Here is a 19,350-nt window from a genome sequence, read left to right as displayed (position 1 = left end):
AAAACACCCTCACTAGCGGTGCCTGCTGGGTCACTGGGGGTAGTGCGCAGATCACAGCGCACTCGTAAACCTCCTGACAGACTGAATCTTTGACGGGACAGTTTTTTTTTGTTTTTAGATCGAATGTTGAATCTGTCACATTTTCCAGATGTTTTGTATTGATAAACTGTTGCTGAGATACTAGTACAAGTTTTCAGGGGTACGCAAGTTAATAACTGTTTTTATTTCCTAGTTCTTTACATTTGGGGATGTTGGATTTTAAAGGGGAGAAGTGTTGCATTGTGAGCATTATTAAAAGTAGGTTAATACTAATTAGGATAATCGGGGTTTTACTTTTTCTTCCACTTCCAGTGGGCTCTGTATGTAGTACGGGTTGTGAAAGCCTCTGTATATACACAATGGTTTTGAAGTTCGACATAAAGTTGTTTCTTTGGCATGAAGTTGTTGAGTGTGCCCTTTTCAAAGTGGAAGTTACTGCAAGTTTCTCATGTGACAAGCATTATAATTACAGTATATTCTTGCCTCAACTGTTTCTAGCGTTTACCTCAGTGGCCCTGCATTTGATATCTCCGGGTGCCGCCTGGAAGACACGTGCCTTTGGGGTGCAGCCCTGTGGACGACCTCCTTCCTTGCTGATGTTGCCGGTTGAAGCATCATGGGAGACTGAAACATCGAGACAGCAGTGTATGCTTCTGTGTCTCTGTCTCCTCGTCCTTGAGTCGGAGGAACTTGAATAAGTGATGCTGCAGATGTAACATTGTAACAGCGAGCTTTAAGTCTCCCCTCTCATCTGTTGCAGGAGTGATATCTCTCTCTCCCCTGCTAGTGAGAGGGAGAGTCCGTCTGAGATGTTGGAGTGTTGGACAGTAGGTTTTGATGGATTCTAGATAATGGTCTCCGGGGGTTTTGCTATTGTCTGCATGGTGGGTGGTAGGGGTTGATCCTTTTGCTGGAGCAGTTGGGAAGATTGGAGGAGGGAGGGTCGATGCTTTTGCTTGTGTGTGGGAGGGGAGTGGGGGGCTTTGGGGTTCTAATGTTTTTCTGTCATTCATTCTTCGGGGGTTCTCTTCTGTTTTGTGGATATCTGCGAAGAGTAACGATTTAAGGTTGTACACTGTATATATTCTTTGAATTAAATTGAACCATTGAACCATTATTTGGTTGGATGAAGTCCAATGGTGTTTTCAATAATAATTCAATGATCAACTTTATTCACCATATACAGGTGCATAAATTAGGAATTTGTTGTGGTGTCTTGGCATGAGACATCAGCCAACATCTATAAGGAATAAAGAATTATCAACAAAATAAAGTTAGAGGTTAAAGTATGGATATGGAATAAAATTTTCATAAATGTCAGCATGTATTTACAATGTAAACAACATTATAAAATCTGGTTTATAGTTTAAAGTGTTTGACAGTGCAGTACAGCGATGCAGGTAATATATGGGGGTATGGGTAACTAGAGTGATGGATCAGATTAACTGCCTGGGAAAGGAAAGCAACTTTTAAGATGGCATGAAGTTTTTCTTTTAATAACTCCATATCACTTATTGTGTAGCCAAGTTTCCATCGAACTCAATATATAAGTTTGCTCAAACACGAGGAAATCTGCAGATGCTGGAATTTCAAGCAACACACATAAAAGTTGCTGGTGAACGCAGCAGGCCAGGCAGCATCTCTAGGAAGAGGTACAGTCGATGTTTTGGGCCACGACCCTTCATCAGGACTAACTGAAAGAAGAGCTAGTAAGAGATTTGAAAGTGGGAGGGGGAGATCCAAAATGATATGAGAAGACGGGAGGAGGAGGGATGGAGCCAAGAGCTGGACAGGTGATTGGCAAAAGGGATATGAAAGGATCATGGGACAGGAGGCCTATGGAGAAAGAAAAGAGGGAGGGGCGGAAAATCCAGAGGATGGGCAAGGGGTATGGTGAGAGGGACAGAGGGAGAAAAAAGAGAGAGAGAAAAAGTAAGTGTGTGTATATAAATAAATAACGAATGGGGTACGAGGAGGAAGTGGGGCATATGTCTATCCATGGCCTCCTCTACTGTAAAGATGAAGTCACACTCAGGTTGGAGGAACAATACCTTGTATTCCGTCTGGGTAGACTCCAACCTGATGGCATGAACATTGACTTTTCAAACTTCCACTAATGCCCCACCTCCCCCTCGTACCCCATCAGTTATTTATTTATATACAGGCATTCTTTTTCTCTCTCTCCTTTTTCTCCCTCTGTCCCTCTCTACCCCTTGCCCATCCCCTGGGTTCCCCCCCCCTTTTCTTTCTCCCTAGGCCTCCTGTCCCATGATCCTCTCATATCCCTTTTGCCAATCAACTGTCCAGCTCTTGGCTCCATCCTCCCCCTCCTGTCTTCTCCTATCATTTTGGATCTCCCCCTCCCCCTCCCACTTTCAAATCTCTTACTAGCTCTTCTTTCAGTTAGTCCTGACGAAGGGTCTCAGCACAAAACGTTGACTGTACCTCTTCCTAGAGATGCTGCCTGGCCTGCTGCATTCACCAGCAACTTTTATGTGTGTTGCATGTAAGTTTGCTGATGACATAACAATTGTAGGCCGTATCTCGGGTAATGATGATTTTGAGTACAGAGGAAATTAAGAACCTGGTGGCATGGTGCGAAGACAATAACCTATCCCTCAACATCAGCAAGACGAAGGAATTGGTTGTTGACTTCAGAAGGAGTAGTGGACTGTACAACCCAATTTACATCGGTGGTGCGCAAGTGGAACAGGTCAAAAGCTTTAAGTTCCTCGGGTTCAGTATCACAAATGACCTGACTTGGTCCAACCAAGCACAGTCCACTGCCAAGAAGGCCCACCAGCGCCTTTACTTCCTGAGAAAACTAAAAAAATTTGGCCTGTCCCCTAAAACCTTCACTAATTTTTATAGACGCACCATAGAAAGCATTCTTCTCGGGTGCATCACAACCTGGTATGGAATTTGTCCTGTCAAAGACTGGAAGAAGCTGTAGAAGATCGTGAACACAGCGCAGCACATCACACAAACCAATCTTCCATCCTTGGACTCACTTTACACCGCACTCTGTTGGAGCAGTGCTGCCAGGATAATCAAAGACACGACCCACCCAGCCAACACACTTTTCGGATCTCCCCCTCCCCCTCCCACTTTCAAATCTCTTACTAGCTCTTCCTTCAGTTAGTCCTGACGAAGGGTCTCAGCCCAAAACATCAACTGTACCTCTTCCTTGAGATGTTGCCTGGCCTGCTGCATTCACCAGCAACTTTTGTGCGTGTTGCTTGAAGTTCCAGCATCTGCAGATTTCCTCATGTTTGCGTTATTAAACACACTTTTCGTCCCTCTTCCCTCCGGGAGAAGGCTCAGGAGCTTGAAGACTCGTATGGCCAGATTTGGGAACAACATCTTTCCAACTGTGATAAGACTGCTGAACGGATCCTGACCCGGATCTGGGCGGTACCCTCCAAATATCCGGACCTGTCTCTCGGTTTTTTTGCACTACCTTACTTTCCATTTTCTATTTTCTACTTACGATTTATAATTTAAATTTTTAATATTTACTATCGATTTGTACTCCAGGGAGCAAGAAGCGCAGAATCAAATGTTGCCGTGATGATTGTACGTTCTAGTATCAATTGTTTGGCGACAATAAAGTATCACTTGCCAGTAGGAAGCTTTTAGAAAAGGCTGTCTGCAGGACAGGTAGTGTCTGCAATGATTATTCCTGCCCGCTTCTTTGTCCTGGACACATACATGTTGGCAGTGATGGTAGACTGCAGCCAATCACCTTTTCAGATTACGAACACAGACTATTGTGGAAAATGGCAATGATTGGTTATTTAATAAGAAGCTTAAAATGGATGACTTATTGTCTCTCACACACACACAGATCCCAGTCCATTCAGAGCTTCTTTGAAAATTTTCACATACCACGTCATCTCAAGGTGTTTGACTGGATCAGAATTGAGTGTGTACCTCAAAGATCAATCCAGCAGAAACAGATTTCAAATCATGGGCCCTGACACCAGTATCAGGGATAGAGATTTCAGGTTAGGCTTCACTGAACAATCTGGGATTAGTGTCTTACTGAAACAGATGATGGATGTATTGGGTACAGCATTAATCTGAATATTTGGGTTGGGGTAGGGGAAAGAGGGCAGAGTCCATAAGACATTAGAGCAGAATTAGGCCATTCGCCATTCAAGTTTTTCTCTGCTATTCCATTATCCCTCTCTATCCCATTCTCATGCCTTCTCCCCATTCTTGAACACCCTTCCTAATAAAGAACCTATCAACCTCCCCTTTAAATATATTCAATAACTTGGCCTCCACAGCCGTCTGAAACAATGGATTCACTATTGTCTGGCTGAAGACATTCCTCCTCATCTCTGTTTTAAAGGGATGACCTGGTATTCTGAGGTCATGCCCTCTGGTTCTAGACTCTCCACCAATGGAACAATCCTCTTCCTGTCCATTCTATCTAGGCCTTTGAACATTCGATATGTTTCGGTGAGACCCCCCTCATCCCACTCCCCATTCTTCTAAACTGCAATAAGTACAGGCTCAGAGCCATCAAACACTCCTCATATGTTCCTGGGATCATTCTTGTGAGACTCCTGTGGAACCTCTCCAGGCATCTGGAAAGGAGAAGTTTAGGAGGTAAAACTAAAGGAACTAAGTTTTAAGTACATTTATTTTAGATAACATAAATTGAGATGCATTCTATATTGAGTTGGAGTTTATAGCTAAGTAAGGAGGAGTGCTGTGTATTTAATATTTCAGTAATATTTGAGTATTATTGTGTAACACCCTGGTTAAGTTTGTTACTGCTAATGCTAAAAGGTATATTTCATTTAGTAGCTTTCTAGAAAAGCAATGTGTCCTGCTGATGGTGTTTGAGTTACAGTTAAAGATAAGGGACTGTGATGTTCTACTTGGAAATGTTGTGTCAGCCAATCAGGATGGTGGAATTGGGAGAAGGTTCCAGATAAAGCTGAGCAGAGAGAGATTTGTGACAGACACTAATGGGGTTTGTGGTCTTTTTGGTGGGAGATGGAGAGAGGAGAAGAACAGAAGAGACAGCCGTAGGATTTGATCAGATGGGAAGATGCAATTGCAAGAAGTGCTTTGTGATGGGAAGCTCTATCGGTAATCGGTGATGAGAATTCAGTGCCATGAGTAACAGTCATACCCAGATTTTTGGAAGATACAGGTTCCAACAATGTGCACATTTGCACATTTAGACTGGTTTAATTGCAATGGGCCCTTTTATTTTGTTCTTTACTTTCCTCTTATTAACTGGTTGATAAAGCTGAAAATAGTAAATACACTTTCTTTATAATTGTACATGGTGGACGATTGGTTATTTCTTGCCAATGGGTAATTGTATAAGCGCAGTGTTTACACAGCATTCACTCAAATTGGGGTTCCATTAATCGAAACATCCCAGCGTTCCTGTTTAGTTGGACCCAAATCACAGTGACCCTGGGCATATATTGTTCAAGAAAGGTGGCCTGAGTCCACAGGTTGTTAGTAGATCCAGCGAATGAGCCTGGTGACAGGTCTGTACAATTGAAGCCAGTATATTGTTTGATTAAGCATTCTTGTTTATTTAAATAATTCACTGTGGATTATGTGTAAAGATACATGAATAGCATACGTCATCACACCAGCTCATCATACATGTGCATCTCGCTTAAAAGTAAAACAGAACTAAGACACACATCTCCTTTTGTGTTGATTTGTTTTATGTTGAGATACAAAACATAACAGTATTTATACAGTATACAACCTTGAGATTCATCTTCTTGCAGACAGCCACAAGTCAAAGAAAAACATTAAAACCCACAAAAAAAATCACACAACAAAGACCATCATCAAACAACCAATGCGTGAAGCAAAAGAAAAAAAATCATGCAAACAATTAAAAAGAAGGGAATGACACATGGAACATGAACCACAGTGATTGAGTCCACAGTCATGGGGCTAGTTCAATGTTGAGGTGAGTGAAGTTAGCACAGGAGCCTCAGTGGCTGCAGGCCACAACTGCAGAACCAGTTCAGTGCTGAAGCGCCTTGATCAAATCAAAGTTAAACATAAATATAATTTCAAAGTACATATATGTCACTATATAAATCCCTGAGATTTGTTTTTCTTGTGGGTATACTTAATAAATCCAAGAACTATAATAGAGGTAATAAAAGACTGCATGCAACAAGGCGGACAAACAACCAATATACCAAAGTCAACAACCCGTACAAATACAAAAGAGAATGAATTAATTAATCAATCAATCAATCAATAAACAAACAAGCAAGCAAGCAATAAATATCAAGAACATGAGATGAAGAGTCCTTGAACGTGAGTCCATAGATTGTGGATACAGTTCAGTGATGAGGTGAGTGAAGTTGAATGAAGTTATCCCCATTGGTTCAAGAGCCAGATGGTTGAGGGGTAATAACTGTTCCTGAATCTGGTGGTGTGGATCATGAGGCTCCTATACCTTCTTCCTGATGGCAGCAGTGAGAAGAGAGCATGTCCTGGGTGGTGGGGGTCCCTGATGATTGATGCTGCTTTCCTGGGACAATGCTTCATATAGATATGTTCAATGGAGGGGAGGGCTTTACCGGTGAAGGACTGGGCCGTATTCACTACTTCTTATAAGGTTTTCTGTTCAAGGGCATTGGTGTTTCCATGCCAGGCTGTTATGGAATCAGACAATATACTCTCCACCACACATCTACAGGAGTTTGTCAAAGTATTAAATGTCATGCCAAATCTTCGCAAACTCCTAAGGAAATAGAGGCACTGCTGTGTTTTTTTCGTAGTTGCATTTCCACGCTAGGCACACGTTCCCTGAAATAATATCACCAAGGCATATAATGTTGCTGTCCCTTTCCACTTTTTATCCCCTGATAAGAACTGGCTCATAGACCTCGGGCTTTCTCCTCCTGAAGTCAATAATCAGCTCCCTGGTCTTGCTAATATTGAGTGAGAGGTTGTTGTTGTGGCCCCACTTGGCCAGATTTTCAAACTGTCTTCTATACACTGATTCATCACCACCGTTGATCACACAAATAGTACATAAATTGTGCACATGTATAAAAAAAGTGAAAAACAAATGGACATGAAATGCAACTTCGGAGCCCATTCAGTGCTGAGGCGAGTGAAGCCGGTCCAGGAGCCCAATGGCTGCCTGACAACACTGCTCCCAAACCTGACGGTGCAGGATCCAAGATCTCTGCACTTCCCAGCCGATGGCAGCAGAAAGAAGAGAAGGAGACCAATGAGATGGTACTGAGCAGCTGTTTTTTATCACTCTCATCCTTGACGATTTTAATCTTGCGCAATGCTTTAATCGGTGCAGAGTAAGCACATGAGACTTTACAGAGAAAATTTACAAAGATGTTGCCGGGACTTGACCTAAGTTATAGGGAAAAGTTCAATAGGTTAGGACTTTATTCACTGGAGAATGAGGGGAGATTTGATAGAGGTATACAAATTTATAAAGGGTATAGATGGGGTAAATGCAAGCAGGCTTTTGCTGCTGAGGTAGGGTGAGACTAGAACTAGAGGTCATGGGTTAAGGGTGAAAGGTGAACTGTTTAAAGGGAACCTGAAGGGGAACTTTTTCCACTCAGAGAGTGGTGAGTGTGTGTACTGAGCTGCCAATGGAAGAGATAGATGCGGGTTTGATTTCAGAGAAGTTTGGATAAGTACATGAATGAGAAGGGTCTGCAGGGCTATTGTCCAGGTGTGGCTTGATTGGACTAGGCAGAATAATAGTTTGGCACAGAGTTGATGGGCTAAAGGGCCTGTTTCTGAATTGTGCCTGCATAATGAAAACCAGAATCACTCAAGAGACATTAGACACAAATAGCTGATTAAATTCTGAGCAGGGAAAAATGATGGAAAGCAAAACTGAAAGCTCTTTATCTGAACACATGCGGCATTCACAACAGGATGGATAAAGTGGTGGCTTAATTAGAAATAAATAGGTTGATCTACAGTGGACTGACCTGAAGCAGGATCCAAGTGGCAACTCCCTGTAATGACGAAGCTAGAATGCCAGCAAGATATGGACCAGCCATTGGAAGGTACTATGTCTCGGAGGCTACATACCAATGGTTCTGATTGGAACCACCAACAAAACCAGCACAATCCTGGCCTCTGAGGCAGAAGATTTTAAATAAGAAAGCCATTAAGCATGGAAACAAGCCCTTCAACCCACCATGTCTGTGCCGACCAGCATTTACACTCGTCCCTTCTTAGAGTCATTTTCTATTTTCCTCACATTCTTATCAAGTGAAAGTGGTGGGAACAGGTTCAGTACAGACTTTCGAAAGGGAATAGGATGATTCTTGAAGAAGCGAAAGCAGAAATGACATGAGAAGCCATAGCATAGCAAAACTAATTGGTTAGCTCTTCGAAAGAGCCAACACCCTCAAGTTGGGCAGAATGCAGGATTCCCTAAAGGTTAACGTGCAGGTTGAATCGGTGATAAGGAAGGCAAATGTAATGTTAGCATTCATTTTGAGAGGAAGAGAATATAAAATTAAGGGAGTAATGCTGAGGGTTTAAAAGCTTTGGTCAGTCCACACTGGGTGTATTGTGAGCAGTTTTTGGCTCAAGAGTTGTGGGGCTTGGATGCTATTACCTCGTATAAAGTAAAATTAAGCGACATGGGCAGTAACAGGGCTTCACTTCCAGATGACCTCAATGCCTTCTATGCTCACTTTGCCTGTCAATACACGGAGGAACCATAACAAACTCCCGCAGCCCCAATAATCCCATGATTCCAGTCTGTGAGGCCGATGTGTGAGTAGCTTTCAGGAGAGTGAACCCAGGAAAAGTATCCGGCTCAGAAGGAGGAACTGGCCAAGTACTAAAGACCTTGGCTGGTTAGCTGACTGGAGTGTTCACTGAGATCTTTAACCTCTCGCTTTGGCAGTCTGAGGTATCCACTTGCTTCAAGCAGGCTTCAATTATACCGCTGTCTTAGAAGAATGTGGTGATCTACCTCAATGACTATTGTCCAGTAGCACTTACATCCACAGCGATGAAGTTTTTTGACAGGGTGGTTATGAAATATATTAACTCCTAACTGAGAAGCAACTTGGATCCAGTCCAATTTTCCTGCTGGTGCAACAAGTCCACCGCAGATGCAATCTCATAGTCTCTTCTCTCAACCCTGGAACACCTGGACAGCAAAGATGCATACATCAGGATGCTCTTTATCAACTACAGCTCAGCATTAATATCATCCCCTTAGAACTAATGAATAAACTCCTATATCATGGCCTCAATACCTCTTTGGGCAATTGAATCCTCGATTCCTTCACTTGCAGACCCCTTGTAGTTACTTGAAAATCTTGCAGTCAGTTTGGATTGTTAACAACATCTCCTCCATGATCTCCATCAGCACAGGTGAATCACAAGGTCGTGTGCCTAGCCCTCTACTTTACTCGCTTTACACCTATGACTGTGTGGCTAACCACAACTCCAATGCCACATTCAAGTTTGCTGATGACACCACTGTCGTAGGCTGAATGGAAGGTGGTGATGAATCAGCATACAGGAGAGAGATTGAAAATCTGGCTGAGTGGTGCCATAACAACAACCTTTTACTCAATGTCAGCAAGTCCTACGAGTTGATTAATGACTTCAGGAGGAGGAGGCCTCAGAATGCACGGATGTCTGTTTAGAACAGAGATGAGTACAAATTTCTTTAGCCAAAAGCTGGAGGATCCCTGGAATTCTTTGCCACTGCCAGCTCTGGAGGTCAAGTTATTGGGTACATTTAAAGTGGAGGGTGATAGGTTCTTACTTGGGGCATTCAAAGTGTACAGGGGGAAGGAAAGAAAATGGGGTTGAGAGGGATAATAAATCAACCATGATAGAATGAGGCAGCAGACACGATGGGCCGATTGGCCTAACTCTGCTCCTTATATGCGGTATGGACTTGTGGTCTCATGAACTTTGTTTTTGCAGGTCTTCGTTAGTGGAGCCTGAACAAGAAATAGTGAGACCAATCACGATGGGGTAGATCTCAGCCGTGGAGAACACTTGGAGGAGATGACATTAAAAATAAAAATGTGCTCTTTGAACCATGTGGGAACCTATGTAAACTATATTTTTTTTTGCAAGGAAAGGTTTAATTTGAATTGATTTGAATTCAATTTGAAATGAATACTTAGAGGTTTTTTCCCAAACTTTATTTTCACAATTGAGCCAACCTCTGAACTTGTTTTGTCCATTTGCAGTGAAAGGGGTAGGGGTGCAGGCAGCTTCCACTCCGGCTTCACGACCAGTTAGCTAGATTCACTGCTGATTTTGTTGCCAAGGTGTCAGATGCTTTGGGAGGACCCAAATTCATCCCACTTTCCAATCAACCAAAAACAAAGGACACTGTTAAAACTAATCACGGAACATTTTCTCTTTGCTCACCAATAATCGGCTGACTATAAATAATATTTAGATTGAAGGAACATTTATTATCAAATAGTGTATAAATTATACACTTTGAGATTTGTTTCCCAACAGACTGCCACAAAGCAAGAAACTAGAAGAACCCAAGTAAAAGGAAGACCAAAACCACTGAACAGAGAAAGAGAGAAAAAAAAACACAATCATCCAAACGACAGAAGCAAGTGACGACATTCTGAACCAGACTGAATCCTTAGATCTGCTTCCTGGAGCTGCCAGAATCGGCTCAAGCTTTGGTCTCAGTAGCACATAAGCCGGGGCAGTTCACCATCGAGAGGTGAATGAACATCGCGGGCGAACAGGCAAAATCAGCCTGACCCTTGCCTCTGATCCTGACACTTGGGCTTTTCTAGTCTATTTGGACCGGCGTTTAAATTGTCTGGCAATGGATACTGCCTTGCTCTAGGACCTGGACTCCAGGACACCAATTAAGCCATTTTGTGCTGCAGATGATTCATTCAGAATCAGGTTTATTATCACCAGCACATGTTGTGAAAAACACAGAAATAATATATATTAAAAAAGTGACGTAGTGTCCAAGGGTTCAATGTCCATTTAGGAATCGGATGGCTGAGGGGAAGAAGCTGTTCCTGAATTGCTGAGTGTGTGCCTTCAGGCTTCTGTACCTCCTACCTGATGGTAACAGTGAGAAAAGGGCATGCCCTGGGTGCTGGAGGTCCTTAATAATGGACACTGCCTTTCTGAGACATCGCTCCCTGAAGATGTCCTGGGTACTTTGTAGGCTAGTACCCAAGATGAAGCTGACTAGATTTACAACCTTCTGCAGCTCCTTTCAGTCCTGTGCAGTAGCCCCTCCATACCAGACAGTGATGCAGCCTGTCAGAATGCTCTCCACAGTACAACTATAGAAGATTTTGAGTGTATTTGTTGACATGCCAAATCTCTTCAAACTACTAATGAAGTATAACCACTGTCTTGCCTTCTTTATAACTGCATCAATATGTTGAGACCAGGTTAGATCCTCAGAGATCTTGACATTAAGGAACTTGAAGCTGCTCACTCTCTCCACTTCTGATCCCTCTATGAGGATTGGTATGTGTTCCTTCGTCTTACCCTTCCTGAAGTCCACAATCAGCTCTTTCATCTTACTGACATGCCTTGTACACTCTCTTGTCACCACCTGAGATTCTACCAACAATGGTTGTATCATCAGCAAACTTATTGATGCCATCTGAGCTATGCCTGGTCACACAGTCATGTTTATACAGAGAGTAGAGCAGTGAGCTAAGCACACACCCCTGAGGTGCAGTAGTGTTGATCGTCAGCAAGGAGGATATGTTGTCACCAATCTGCACAGACTGTGGTCTTCCGGTTAGGAAGTCGAGGATCCAATTGCAGAGGGAGGTACATAGGCCCAGGTTCTGCAACTTCTCAATCAGGATTGTGTGAATGATGGTATTAAGTGCTGAGCTACAGTCGATGAACAGCATCGTGACATAGATGTTGGTGTTATCCAGGTGGTCCAAAGTTGGGTGAAGAGCCATTGAGATTGCATCTGCCGTTAACCTATTGTGGTGATGGGCAAATTCCAATGGGTCCAGGTCTTTGCTGAGGGAGTGGTTCAGTCTGGTCATGACCAACCTCTCAAAGCATTTCATCACTGTTGATGTGAGTGCTACTGGGCGATAGTCATTAAGGCAGCTCACATTATTCTTCTTCGGCACTAGTATAATTGTTGCCATTTTGGAGCTAGTGGAAATTTCTGCCCATAGTAGTGAGAGGTTGAAAATGTCCTTGAATACTCCCGCCAGTTGTTTAGCACAGGTTTTCAGAGCCTTACCAGTTACTCCTTCAGGACCTTCCGCCTTGCGAGGGTTCACTCACTTTAAAGACAGCCTACCATCGGCCTTTGAGACAAAGATCACAAGGTCATCAGGTGCAGCAGGGATCTTCACAGCTGTAGTTATATTCTCCCTTTCAAAGCGGGCATAGAAAGCATTGAATTCATCCAGTAGTGAAGCATTGTTGCTATTCATGCTATTGGGTTTCCCTTTGTAAGAAGTAATGTCTTGCAAACCCTGCCAGAGTTGTTGTGCATCCAATGTCACCTCCAATCTCATTCAAAGTTGTCTCTTTGCTCTTGAACTAGCCCTCTGCAAATCATACCTGTTTTTCTGGTATAGGCCTGGGTCGCCAGACTTGAATACCACAGATCTAGCCTTCAGTGGACGATGTACCTCCTGGTTCATCTACAGCTTTTGGTTTGGGAATGTACAGTAAGTCTTTGTAGTCACACACTCATCCACACAGGTTTTAATGAAGTCAGTAACAACTACAGCATACTCATCCAGGTTTAAAGATGAATACCTGAATACAGTCCAGTCCATCAATTCAAAGCAGTCCTGTAGGTGCTCCTGTGCTTCCCTTGTCCATACCTTCTTGGTTCTCATTACAGGTGCTGCAGTCTTCAGTCTCTGCCTATACTCAGGGAGTAGGGGTACAGCCAGGTGATCAGACTTCCCCAAGTGAGGACGTGGAATAGCATGGTAGGCATTCTTGATGGTGGTGTAGCAAAGGTCCAGTGTGTTGTCTCCTTTAGTAGTGCAAGTGATCTGTTGATGGTAATTTTTTAGTGATTTTTTTCGGACTGGCCTGGTTAAAATCCCCCAAAACGATGGTGAAGGCATTAGGGTGCGCTGTTCTGTGCTTGTTAATCGCATTGCTCAGATCATCTAAAGCCTGATTGACATTGGCCTGAGGTGGAATGTATACTGCTACCAAAATGACCCCAGAGAACTCCCGTGGTAGGTAAAAAGGGTCCTTAACGGCTAGATATTCCAGGTACAGTAAGCAGAATTCTTTCAATATTCTGCTCAATTAACATTATTTTGCATGGTCATTTAAATGTGGAAGCCGCAAGATATAGAAGAAGGGACCCTCACTGTCACAGTTATCCCTGGTGCAATTGGCCTTATCATGTCAATGCTAACCTAGAGTAGTTGAAGGGGATTAAGGGGATAGAGTTCCTTAGTTTTGATGTCTGGAATATTTGTGGACTTTGTTCGGCTTAATTAATATGAAAAAGGGTGAGGTTGGAATCTGCCCCAGACCCTGCTTTTCCTTCACCTAAAGAGTTAATTTCTCCCAGTGGCCACGTGGGCTTCCTTTGTGTGCTCTGGTTTCCATTCACATTGCAAAGAGATACGGGTTAATGGGGTAATTGGTCACATGGGTGTAATTGGGCAGCATGCTGCATCACTAAATAAAATAAAAGTATCCTACTCTAAAAACAAAGTGTATTTTCCCATCATATTTCTTTCTAATAATCTGGAATCTTGTAAGTGAATATTGTAAGTTCAGAAAGTCCTTTAAAATTGAGGATGGAGAGGTGGTGCAGCTCCAGCAATAAGAGTCAGATGGATGACTCAGAATTATCAAGAAACACTGAACAGAAGAAAGCATTTTTGCTATTAAAAAAATAGAAAATGCTGGAAGTGCTCAGCAGGTCAGACCTAATCCGAGGGACGAGAATCAGAATTAGTGTTTCACTCATCAGAAGTAGAAAGGAGGCAAAAGGAGCTTGAGCTGCAAGGAGGAAAGGGGAGGGCTGATGCCTCTGAGAGGGTAAAATCAGGATAACCACGGGGGGGCGGGCTAAGCTGTAAATCAGTTGATGGAGTCATTAAGGAGGTGAATGGTGTGTTGGTTTTCAGCAGTTTGGGGAATGAGTTCAAGAGCCATGAGGTAACGTTGCAGCTCGATAACACTGTGGGTAGTCCACACTTGGAGTCTTGTGTTCAGTTCTGGTCAATGAGTGAGTGGGAGCAATTGGAGGGTGAGAAGGTACACAAAACAATGGCGTGAAATGCAGAGAAGAAGACCTGGAGAGCGGGCCAGGCTTGGTATGTGCCCCACTGTCAGGCAAAGAAAAAAAAAGCAAAGCATCTGAGCCAATATCACAGATGGATTACTAATATGGGCTGAGAAATCAAGTTACTTTATTGAGTCCAGGAAGCTGCCATTTGGCCGGATGGAAGGTGAAGTGCTTTTGAGCCTTACCGTTACAGTCCAAGAGAACTAGACTCAGAATCTGGTTTATTATCACTGTCCTACAGTACATGGCATGAAATTTATCGTTTTGCAATAACAGTACAGTTAAGACATAAATTTGCCATAAATTAAAAAAATAAATAAATAGTGCAAAGGAAAGTGAATAATGAGGTAGTGTTCATCATTCATGGACCATTCAGAAACCTGATAGCGGAAGGAGAGAAGCTGCTCCTAAAACTTTGAGTGAGGGTCTTCAAGTGGGACAACAGGATGACACTTGGACCTCAAGTGCACAGTTATCTTGAAAACCTTCACGTATAAAAGCTTACACGGGTGACCTGACTGCAGTGTTTTTGGTGAGATGCCAGATGGAAAGAAACCAAATCCTTTGGTGGGAGAGTACAGAATAAGGGGGAGCAACGGTAAAGTGAGAGCAGAACCTCTGGCGACGTCACAAAACATTTCTTCAGACAGAATAAAACTCTCACCAAAATCGCTCTTCAGGCAGCAGGTCAATAGAAAATTTCATCAATTTGTGTCGATAAAGTGTATCTTATAGTTAATGGAAATAATGTGGATGGAAGGAGCAAAGATATAAGTCAAGCTGATTAAAAATTGGAACAGAATGGAAGAATGCATAACCTCTGTTCTTAAGCTTTTAGATGTTGAGAAGCCCTTCTTAGTTGGACCAATGTTGCTGTGTCTCAATTCATATTTTACTGACAGATTCAAGTCCACAGAATTTCAAGAGTAGGGATGGGGACATGCCCAGTAATGGACGGAGAGGATGGTTCAGTGTGAGCCCATAGACAGTGATGTAGATATTATGTCACAGTTTGTGAATTTATCAAGCAAGATGATATTATAAGGTTTTATAGAATACAGTACAATGCAGTCCATTGGACGTGTGTTTAAAAAAAACAATCCAGTTTGTCTCTGTCCCCTGCTCCCTCACAGCAGGCCTGCAATTATATTTTCTCTTTAACCATCTATCTACTTTTGAATTACACTAGTGAAATATGCTTTTCAGACAGAGCATAACATAATACAGTAGTGTGTTGTTAAAAACTGAACTGCTGGATGAGCAGCCTGCCAAGCAGTATCTGTGGAGGGAAATGGCAGCTTCACGTGGACTGAAAGAGAGGTAGCCAGTATAAAGAGGGAATGGGAAGGGGTGAGGCAGAAGCTGGAGTGCAGTAGGTGGACTTGGATGAGGAGGGGTTGATTGACAGATGGATTCAGGTGGGGGGAGAGTGGAGTTGGTGACTGATGATGGGAGGTGATAGATGGTGGCTGCAGATGATGTAATTTGATAGGAGAGGATGATAATGAGTGGGGCAGAATTCACAGAGGGATGGTGGACAGATGGGAACAGTGGAGGGAAGGAATAGGAGACTCAGTGGGAGGAGCAGATGGGGAAGGGCTAAAGCTGGGTGTTAGGGGGCTCACGTGGGGGAAGGGTGTGAGACGACCCGGGTAAATCAAAAGTTAAAAGAGATAGAGCGGAAGCAGTTCACTGGTGTGTTGTACTTGAAAAGTGAGAAAATTCTCGGTTTTCTTAATGAAGAACAATTGGTTTTAACATCATTTCAGGGAAACATCTTATATAAAGTTGCAATATATAGGAGCAGAATTAGGCCATTTGGCCCATTGAGTGCTTCTCCATTCAATAATGGCTGATTTAATTTTCAACCCCATTTTTCCACCTCTCCCCATAACCTCTAATCAATCAAGAACCTATTAGTCTCTGCTTTAATTACACCCAGTGGCTTGACCTCCACAGCATTCTGCAGCAATGAATTCCACAAATTCACCATTCTTTGGCTGGAGAAATTCCTCCTCTTCTCCATTTTAAAGGGACATGCCTTTATTCTGAGGCCATGCCTACAGATCCTTCTACTATTGGAAGCATCCTCTTCGCATCCCCATTCAGACTATTCTGTACTCTGTACATTTAACTGAGATCTCCCTTCATCCTTCTCAGCTCCAAGTACAGGCCCAGAGCCATCAAACGCTTCTCGTACATGAATTCTGTCCATCCTGGGAGCATTCTTGTGAACTTCCTTTGGACCTTCGAAGGCCAACACATCCTTCCTTAGATACCGGACCCAAACCAATGAAGCAGATTAAAGCAGCATATCTCAAATAGTCCTTTGAGTTATTGCTCAAGAGGAATATTTAGAGTTCTAGTTAGGTTCCTTCCACCCACTGATAACCAATTACATTGTCTCATTGACAGGAGGCATCTGAGGCGACGTATAAAGCTGATGGCAGTGGGATGTCCTGCATGGGGCGTCGGGGTCAATGGGAAATATATGTCACCCCTGGAATGGGAGAGAGTTGAAGTGAAACACATAGCAAGCTCACCAGGACATTTCTACCTTCATTGATCAAGTCTCTCAATAGTCACTGGCACCACAGCCCAAACTGAGACGGCTCGGGAGCAAGTGGGGAACGGAAAGCAGGAAGGAAAGAGCAAAAGGGAAGAAGAGAAATCTGAGGTGGAATGGGAAACAGGCAGTGCAAATGAGGAGGCAAAGAGTCATTGCATTTTTGTTTCAAAGACAGGAATTTCAAAAGACACAATAGACAAACTGAGAGCCCTTCTGAAGGAGAGTCCTTTGGTTACCATGTGGCAGAAAGTAAACTGTAAGTCGAGTTTGGGAGTCTGCCTCAGAATTTGGCAGTGGAGAATGGCAAGGGGAAATCCAAAGAGGAAGCTGGTAAACCAGCCACTGGCTCAAAACCATACACCATCACCCCCAGACTGCCGAATGGACAGAAACCAAATGAGGCATGCTAACAGTGAGCCACCAACTCATGCTGTGGAACCTCCAAATGTCCAAAAACCAAGAGAATGCCAACCTCCAGCCTTCAGCCATGATATCATCAGCTTATGATGGTGGGCTGGCATCAAAGACCAAATCTTGTGTTCACATGATTCTGGTTAGCCCTTTACCTTGCTGACAATCCAATAATCATAATCGAAGACAATGTGAGACAGTCGATTAAACTTAGAGGGAAAAACAATTGACTGAATAATTAACTTTTATGATATCATTGCCACAGTAAAATGGCACAAGGAATTTTATAACCCACCTACAGAAGGAGAAAGCTGATCCAATGAGGCAGGTTTCAACGGAATAGAAATTTAAAAATACAGACAGAAAGAAAGAAGAAATAAAAACAAGAAAAGGAAAAAAGAAAGATTAGCTTTATTTGTGACATGTACATCAAAATATACAATGTGTCAGTTTTGTGTCAAATCAAATCAGTGAGGATCGTTCTTGACAGCCGACAGTCGTCACCATGCTTCAGGGTTCAACATAGTGTTCCCACAACTCACTAACCCCAATCTGTACATCTTTGGGATGTGGGAAGAAATCAGAACATCTGAAGGAAGCTCACGTGGTCACAGGAAGGATCAAATAAACTCCATACAGACATCGGCGGGGATTGAATCCTGATCTCACAGCTAGTGCTGTAAGACGTGGCACTAAATGCTATGCTACTGCAGCAAACACTTATGAAGTAATAGTGTTTGGATTCATGCAATTCACAAGAATTAAGAATACAGAGACTTCAGAAAGTTGAATGGTTTGGAAGAATTTGCAGTGATTGAAAGGGGAAGAGTCCACTTGACAGAAGTACCATGTCAGATCGATTGTGAGAATGTGACAGATACGCATGCGGCCATTTGATAGTGTGGTGAATCGATTAGGCCTCCGATGTGCGAAGGATCTTTCTTTTGTCACAGGCTTTTGAGTGTGCACGTCCTTTGTCTCGCGGGCTCAGTTTGTTGTTCCCACTCTGTAAGTTGCCTCGTGTGTACTGTTATTAACATGATTGAGTAAAAACGTTCTGTCACATTACTGTGTTGTCGTTTTTGCTCTGCTCACACGTAACAGCAAAGGTCCCAAAAAAAAGTTTAAAAATATTTATCCTTTTCTCCACTTACAGGAAATTGTTAATTACTTTGAGCAAAGCTATCGATTCTCAAAAAAGGCAACTACCATCGTCCAAATATGTTAATGGTTAGTAAGTTAAATAGTCATTTTACATTGTCCTAATTGATAAGGCTAGTGTTAAGTATTGGTGGGCTGTTGGGTGGTGTGGCTTGTTGGCTTGCTCTGCGCTGTATCTCTGAATTAAAGAACTAAAAAAATAAAATCTCTGTTCTAAAGGGACATCCTTTTATTCCAAGTCTGCGCCTTCTGGTCCTAGATTCCCCCAAATATGAAAGCTCCTCCTTATACCCACTCTATCTAGGCCTTCCAACATTCGATAGGTTTCAATGAGACTCCCCCCTCGCTGCAAACAGGATGTATCTGGGCAATATTGTACTGGATGTCAGTGTTGTAATTGCAGTGAAACAGCCTGACTAGTGGTACAGCCAGTTCTAGTGTGTGGGTTTTTAGTGCTCCAGCTGGGAGAAAGTCTGGCGCCAGGATCTTTGCTGCATCCATGGCCCCAGACATTTCCTCATATCTCATTGGGTTGGCTGAAATCTCGCCTCTCTCATGAAGTGGGTTGGAAATCTCAGGAGAAGTCAGGGTGGCTCACCCACTCTCCAGTTCTGGCTGAATGTGATTGTAAATAGTTCAGTATTCTCTCTAACACTTGCACAAGGCACCTCAGCATTGCTGAGCACCCTATCTCGTTAGCCGTTTAATCATCATCACAGTTTGTAAGCAGATAAGACCATGAGATATAAGAGCAGGACCAGGCCAGTAGGCCCATCGAGTCTGCTCCGCCATTTAATCCTGGGCTGATCCAATTCTTCCAGTCATCCCCATTCCCCTGCTTTTGCCCCATACCTTTTGATGCCCTGGCTAATCAAGAAATTATCTATCTCTG

Source organism: Mobula hypostoma, chromosome 2 (assembly GCF_963921235.1).
Source record: "Mobula hypostoma chromosome 2, sMobHyp1.1, whole genome shotgun sequence".
Lineage (NCBI taxonomy): Eukaryota > Metazoa > Chordata > Chondrichthyes > Myliobatiformes > Myliobatidae > Mobula > Mobula hypostoma.
This window is presented reverse-complemented; position numbering follows the sequence as displayed.